We start from the raw sequence: 8433 nt of genomic DNA, 5'->3' as shown, positions 1-8433 counted from the left end.
AATTTAATAGTTTATTAATATAAATTTATTAATAAGCAATTTAATAAATGTTTATTGTTTAATAATTATTCATTGAACATTAATAAATGTTCATTTCCAACATACTTTGGGTTAATTTTAATTAAGCAATACAGTCATTTTTAAACAATAGTTGAGTTAAATAAAACTACCCAGCAAGTTGGGCAAACATTTAACCCTACCGCTGGGTTAAAACAACCCAATTGCTGGGTTTGTCCATTTTCAACCCAACTTGGGTTGTTTTTAACCCAGCATTTTTTAGAGTGTAGGTTTCTAGGCAGTGTAGGGTGTTGTTGGAGGCTGATACCAGAGCAAAGGATATTCAGTAAATAGATTTCCATGACTTTTGCAGGTGTGTAAATCACAATTTAAAAACTTCCAGGTTTTCCATGACCGCAGGAGTCGTGTATGTGTAAACTTGAGATGTGCTGCGAGTGGTATTCTAATGAAAGCACTTTTACCCAGCACTAGACTCACTGTTGGAACTAATGATGACATTCTGGGCCACTGCGGCCAGGGGTTCTGAGGGAATTTCGAACAAAATGTTCATTAAAAGGTCTAATAATTAAGATATTGATTAATTAGTCCAGCATTGATTTACAGTCACACTTTATCAAGTCAAGGGGTTCTAATTACAGTGCCATTATGCCACAGACTGACCTTAACATTCTTTTTGTCACTTGTAATGAAAAAGAACATTTCTTTTGGCGCCGTTTGGATTTTTGACCTGTAAAATTTTAATAGGGACTACAGTGGGAACAGGACATGGATTGGCGGTTAAGTCAGGGCGAGGCTAATATCCCTGAGTCTGGTTAAGTGGCTATACACCCAGAGTGCTGAAACGCCTCTCTAGAGGGATCTGATTTAACTAGTTTCCTCTTCTCCATATAAAAACACTGGAGCTGAATGAACAGGGCCCGCAGCCAATGAACAAGTACAGTCACTGCACTGAGCACTTAATAGTGCATTTTCATTGCATTCTTGAAACCTCAAAAAGCCAAAAAATACAATAATACAACAAAATTCTCAAAAGTATAATTGGGATGGCTAATAATATACAATTATTACTCTACTTGGATACAAGCACACACTTTTTGTGGATGACATTCAGCGCGCGGTTAATGAAAAGGCGTTGAACAGGAATTGAATCATATTTTCCACTCCATAGAGTCAGAAAATGGTGCTTCAGACACTTGTGAGTGCAGTCAGGAATCCCAATTTGCCTGCTGGAAATTGGAAATGGTGGAACAGCGAGGCGTGATGTTGTTAAAATGTGTGTTCTGTCTCAGCGGCCCGGCGGCTGGACGGCGGCTCTAGAGCGTACGTTTGCTTTAAGAGGGCCTGTGGTTTGGTGACGGCTTTGGACATGATTACAGCCCCCACTACGGTCATTCTCTGAACGCTTCACCTCTTCGGCCAAACAAACACCGTCAATGGCTCGCAGAGTGAAACCTCAGTTACTGTTGGCTCAATACATACTCCTCACAGACAGACAGACAGACAGATAGATAGATAGATAGATAGATAGATAGATAGATAGATAGATAGATAGATAGATAGATAGATAGATAGATAGATAGATAGATAGATAGATAGATAGATAGATAGATAGTAACGGTACACAAACATGATAGTTCAAGTATGTACCTCTGTGCTGAAGTCACGGTTCGGAATGGGTTCGGTACAGCAGGGGGGGAGAAAACTAAATATATATTTTTTTTCTTTTTTATTAACATTGGTTTATTGAATTTATTGTGTCTCTCTCTTTAAAAAAATTCAATTATAAATATAGCTGCAAGCAGCAATTACGGGGCCAAGCACAAAAACGGCACAATAAGCCAGCCAACATGGCTGTGAGCATCAGACCAACTGCAACTGTGAGCAATTAAAGACCTATTAAGATCATTTTAGGCAAAAGAGCTAAAAAATTATCAAAAATGAGGATCTACATGTTCATCACTTTCAACCAATAGGTGGCGCTGTGACCAAATTAATGTGGTATAGTCAGAGTGAGGTGACAATGACACTTGCAAAGTTTGGTGTCAATATGTTAAAGCATTTCAGGGATACAGCTTCCAGAGTCGTTTTTGCATCATGCCTCAAATTCGTTGCTCCGGTATACGGTTTGATGTATCGACTTGAAATCCATAACTTTTTGTCGGCATAGTCTGAAGATGATACGGTTCAATTTTTGTGAAAATCGGTGCAATGGTCTAGGTGGAGTTCAAAAAAGTAGGTTTTTAAAGTAAAACAATATGACGGACAGAAAAAAAAAAAAAAAAAAAAAAAAAAAAAAAAAAAAAAAAAAATCGCAAAACAAATTGCAACACAATACAAAATGAAGTCTTCAAGCAGTGAGCACGATTAGTTGTCTCCTCTCTTCTTAAAAAGAGAAAAAGAAAGAGGAAATATTGGGTCCATTCAATCCCGAGATTGCATAGAGAGAAAGGAGAATTCACCTCATCAATGAGCTGCGGGATTATCCGAGCGTTTCAAATATTAACATAAACATGAGCGCAACTTTGGACAGCTGGTGGCGCTAGAGGGATTGAGTTAGAGACTCTAAATTTGCTATGGACATAGATCAGACTGTACTCCAACTGTGTGCCAAATTTCACAACTTTTTACCATATGGTTCTATGGGCTGCCATAGACTCAAGAGCGGAAGAAGAAGAAGAATCAAAAATAAAAAGAACGCCAACAGATACAATAGGTGCCTACGCACCTTCGGTGCTTGGCCCCTAATTAACATTTCCTTAAGGATAAAAAAAAATCTCAGCTAATGCTGTAAACTATATACAGGGAGCCCTTTCTTGCACATTACTGTAACATTAAAGGTTACAATTAACAACAGAGCCAAAACTATTAAATTCAGTTGCTATTTATTTTTAGATATAATAATCTACACTCAAAAAAAAAAAAAAAAGCCTTATGTGCAATTTACATGTTTTTTGTTTGTTTTATTTGGTTTTGCATGAACTTTTAAATCTAATTATAAAAGTATTTTTCAAATATTTTTCTACTCCAATTGATTTTTGAAATATAATCATTTACACAGTTACTGTCAAAACTTGTTTTCGTGACAAATTTATTTAAACATAGCTTATATTACACAAGTAAGACATTACCAACAGGTAAAATAAATATAATGAATATATAATCTAATATAGTGCATAGCCTATATTTAGTGAAATAGTTAGTTCTAGTGAACTAACATGCTGTGGACACTGAATGACTTGCCAGAGGTAAATGTAATGCTATGTAAGATATTATTCTCAAGCTGTTTTACTGATGTCTTTACACAGTTGAAACTGGTTGAGAGATTACACATAAACATATCTATGCATAGATAGTCTGTTCTTCTTCTTCTGTGCGTTTTCCTGTTGTGGCGGTTAGCACGTTACCTCGCCCCCTTCTGGAGTGGAGTGTGGATCGCCTGTGACCGACTATATTCGTCGTCTGACTGTATGCACCGAACCATGATGTTCGTACCATGATGGTTCAAGACGAATACATGTACCGTTACACCCCTAAAAGACAGACAGACAGACAGACAGACAGATAGACAGATAGATAGATAGATAGATAGATAGATAGATAGATAGATAGATAGACAGACAGATAGATAGATAGATAGATAGATAGATAGATAGATAGATAGATAGATAGATAGATAGATAGATAGATAGAATGGATGAGACAGATGACTATCAGATCATTTGTAAAACCCAGAAGCAGCTGTGAAGGAATTACACAAACCAAAACTGCACAAATGTTTTGTTGCCCTAATTTGATACTAACTCATATCCTTCACCTCCCACATGTACAAACACAAAACTAAATGGCTGCAGTTACAGTAATTAAAGTGATCATGTTGTTGTAGCTGTTCTATCCTTACAGTAGATACCTGCACTCAAACCGACTACAGTCACAATCACACTCAATTACGTTCTTAATTCTGTTTACATGTACAATTCACTGAGAATTACAAATAGCACACAGACACACGGATATGACCTCAAGCCTTCGTATTTGTCTAAACATATTTAATATAGATATTTCAACAGATCCGACAAGCTAAAACAAGTGAGAACAGCTGTGTCGGATATAAGAGTTCCTCTGCAGCAGACATCTATAACGAGAAAACATGCAAAAAAATTAGAAACAAATTGCAATAAATAGTCTAATGAGAAACTGGGGGTGTTCTTTTCTGTCCTAATGAGATGTGAGCAGTATCACACCTCTGTGATTTCACTGTATCTGCACCTCTGTCCATCCGGACCTTTGTTTGCACTCTTTATTTGCATTTCAAAGAGAGCCCAGGGGAACCTGCCTTGCATATTTACATGCGATTAGCAACTTTAAATGAATATGTCAAAATCTGTAAAGTGCTCAACACTGACTTTGACGGGCGAGCCTAGACCACACGCATACATACTGATATCACTGAAAAGAAATGTTTTTTTTTTTTTTTTTTCCCAAGACAAAAAGCGACTAAATAAATTCAACAGTATGTACGTCAAATGCTGTCTTCTCGGAAAATAATTCAAGAAGTAAGCATGTGGGGGATGCATTTTGCAGTGCAATCAATAAATTAAACTATGTGCATATGAATAAAGGCTTTTAGCCAGTAATATTTTGATTAATTAGATGAAGTTGTTAAAAGTGCTGGTTTGAGCATTTTGAAAAGCTTAATGCTAAGGAGCATAACTGACGGTTCAAGGTCATGCAGAACATGCTTAGAATTGTGCGTATGCAGAAGAAATGTCGGCTAGTGCGGTTTTAAAACAACGCCTGCTACTCTATAGGTTATGTACATTCATGTGTTTGCAAATATAAAGAAGTTATTGTCATTTCTGAATTGATGGATGGATGGATGGATGCTGTAGACCAGGGATGGGCAACTTCAATAGTAACGAGGGCCAACATAATATAGTCATAAACAGTTTACGGGGTAAGATTATGGATTAATAAAGACTCATTTTCACGTCTATTTGCACAATATATATTATGTTATAACTTCAAAACACTTTTTTTTTTTTTTTTTACCAGAGTGCACGATTTGTAAATGAATATATTTTGGACTTTGCATCGCTTAACCAGCTCCATATGTTTCGCTTTTCTGACATAACAAGCTTGTTATCAGCTCAGCTGATACGGGGTTGTCCTTAAAAGTGCAATATGTAAGAATTTTGCAGTAAAATATCCAAAAACCACTAGGCCAGTGTTATATTTTGTTCACTTGAGTACTTACAATATCCCAAATGTTTGCAACTATTTGTAAATCATTAGAAAATTGCAATTTTACCCAAGGCTCCGGGACGTGTGAGGAGTCGCCTGTCAATGGCGTCATACCCGCGTTACCCTCGGTTTCCGGTTTTATTTTGTAGAAACCATGGAAACACCAAAGACACTTTAATATTTACATGTTTTAATAGACAAGGGAACAACTGTTTTGATATATTTATAGACAGAAAAAATTATTATTGTTATATAACTCAACATGTTTAGTCTTATTGTTTAAATATAATTTTCTTGATTTTTTGCGAGTACTATGCTTTACCATCCATGGATGGATGGATACTGTAAACAGACAGATCTGTCTTTCTGCATATGTTAAGGAAATGTGGGCTGGTGCGGTTTTAAAACAAATCCTGTTACTCCATAGGTTATGTACACTTGTGTGTTCACAAATATAAAGAAGTTATTGTCATTTCATGGCCATCCTTTGGTGCTTTTTGCTCTGTTTTCACAGAATCAAAGCATAAAGGCAGATAGAGACAAAGAAGAGCCGGCGAGCACATCATTATGGCTGCCTCAACTCAGCCATGCAGAAACAGCAGAAAAACACTGACGAAAGTTCAAGATGTTAAGGTAAGTAGGGGGCGCGTGCCGTGCAGAGAGCAAGAAAAAAAAAGCGAATCCAAAATTTCTGCTCAGTCGAACTTTGTTCAGGCTCAAGAAGTGTGGTGTATAAAATATGAACTAACTATGTGATTATTAATTGGGCCCCATTTTGATTTCTGTATTCCAGGCTGCATATTGTTCGGCGGCTCTCCACGGGGTCCGTCTGAGCGCGCGCGTGTCGAGGGGCTTGGCGAGCCGCGCGCCTCAGTCATTTAGAGAGCGCCTCGCCGTGCGCGCCGCAGAATACCAATGAGCGGGGTTAAAAAGGCACGGCTCCTCTCGGAGACGACTCTCCTTCTTCCGCGCACCTCCGCCGGGTCTCCACGGACTAATTTTCAAAACCACCTCTTAATGTGGGCTTGTGTCAATCACCTGAACAGACAGCTTCATCCCCAGATATAGAATAGTCCCTACATTAGAGCCATGCACACCGGCTCCTACACAATGGGACTCTGGCTAAAGGATGAAAAGACACTTTAATGCCAATTGGGTCTAAAATAATGCGTTATTCATGTGTTCATGCACACATTTACATTATAATGATAATGGCCGATATCAAAACGTGTATAATACAGGCTTTTCATTTCTGCATTCGGTTACTTGGAGAACACGCACACATGCACGCTAAGAAGTACAAATTTTTGAAAGCAAGGAACAATTTCTTTATTCTCCCTTTCTCCCCCCGCCCGCCCGCCCGCCTCCTCTTTCAGATGAATGACCACTCTGTAAACTTTCATCTGTTCATGCCGCACGTCTGCTTTCTGACATCTCGTGGCTGTGGCACTTCCGAATCAAACTTCAAAAGAATCGTCCGCAGATAAAAAAATAATACTATGGGAACTCATTTGGCCCTGAAAGCTGTGTGTTGTAGTCATTTCGCTCCAGACTTTATCACACACCCTTTCAAAGGCCGGGGTCTGAGACAGAACGGCGAGGACAGGAAATCTCTCATTCAAAAGGCGCTTGAAGAGAACAATGTTTATCGCCGTGTCTTGTTACTTTCAAGGGGCTGCATTTAAAGAGAGTCATTTGGCTTGCATATTAGAGCTGGAATGATGCTTGATGTTGCTCGTGCAAGAAATTACCGTTTTGGGAGGGTAAAACAGCGCTTCTCAACTCTATGGTCCGTTCTGATAGGGTCGATGACACTGTGGAAAAACAGAAAAAGAAAAAAACTTGCCATATTTTTTCTCTTGTTGACATTAGACGCAGTGTTATATATATATATGGGTCATTGACGAATCAGGTTTTTTAAAAGTGTAAAAAAAAAAACAATGCAGATATAATTAATTTTGAAGTTTTATTAAATGTTAACAATGAGATTATGTGGTTTTTATCATCAATTAACACTCATTTTTTCTTCATTTTTTACAAGATAGACAAAATTTGTCACTAAAAAAGTCCAAAATTTCAGGTTTTACTGAATGACACTTTTGGTTATAATGATTGACAATATTTTCAAACAATGCTAACAGGTTGATATCTAGCTACCTAACAAAAGGACAATCAAACATTTTATATGTAGTACAAGCTTTTTAAAATATTACAACATTTTCCATGTTTTATAGCGGTTGTAACGAATGACCTGATGTTTTGGGACATGCGTATGAACAAGTGAAAACATGAATTTTTCAAATAGTTAAAGGTGCCGTAGAACGTCTTTTTAAAAGATGTAATATAAGTCTAAGGTGTCCCCTGAATGTGTCTGTGAAGTTTCAGCTCAAAATACCCCATAGATTTTTTTTTATTACATTTTTTAACTGCCTATTTTGGGGCATCATTAAATATTCACCGATTCAGGCTGCGGCCCCTTTAAATCTCGCGCTCCCCGCCCCCCGAGCTTGGGCTTGCCTTAAACAGCATAAACAAAGTTCACACAGCTAATATAACACTCAAAATGGATCTTTACAAAGTGTTCGTCATGCAGCATGTCTAATCGCGTAAGTATGGTATTTATTTGGATGTTTACATTTGATTCTGAATGAGTTTGATAGTGCTCCGTGGCTAAAGCTAACATTACACACTGTTGGAGAGATTCATAATGAAGTTGTGTTTATGAATTATACAGACTGCAAGTGTTTAAAAAATTAAAATAACGGCAGTCTTGTCTCTGTGAATACAGTAAGAAACGATGGTAACTTTAACCACATTTAACAGTGCATTAGCAACATGCTAACGAAACATTTAGAAAGGCAATTTACAAATATCACTAAAAATATCATGATATCATGGATCATGTCAGTTATTATCGCTCCATCTGCCATTTTTCGCTATTGTCCTTGCTTGCTTACCTAGTCTGATGATTCAGCTGTGCACAGATCCAGACGTTAATACTGGCTGCCCTTGTGTAATGCCTTGAACATGAGCTGGCATATGCAAATATTGGGGGCGTACATATTAATGATCCCGACTGTTACGTAACAGTCGGTGTTATGTTGAGATTCGCCTGTTCTTCAGAGGTCTTTTAAACAAATGAGATTTACACAAGAAGGATGAAACAATGGAGTT

This window comes from Megalobrama amblycephala, linkage group LG6 (genome assembly GCF_018812025.1).
Source record: "Megalobrama amblycephala isolate DHTTF-2021 linkage group LG6, ASM1881202v1, whole genome shotgun sequence".
Lineage (NCBI taxonomy): Eukaryota > Metazoa > Chordata > Actinopteri > Cypriniformes > Xenocyprididae > Megalobrama > Megalobrama amblycephala.
Note: the sequence above shows the minus strand (reverse complement) of the source record.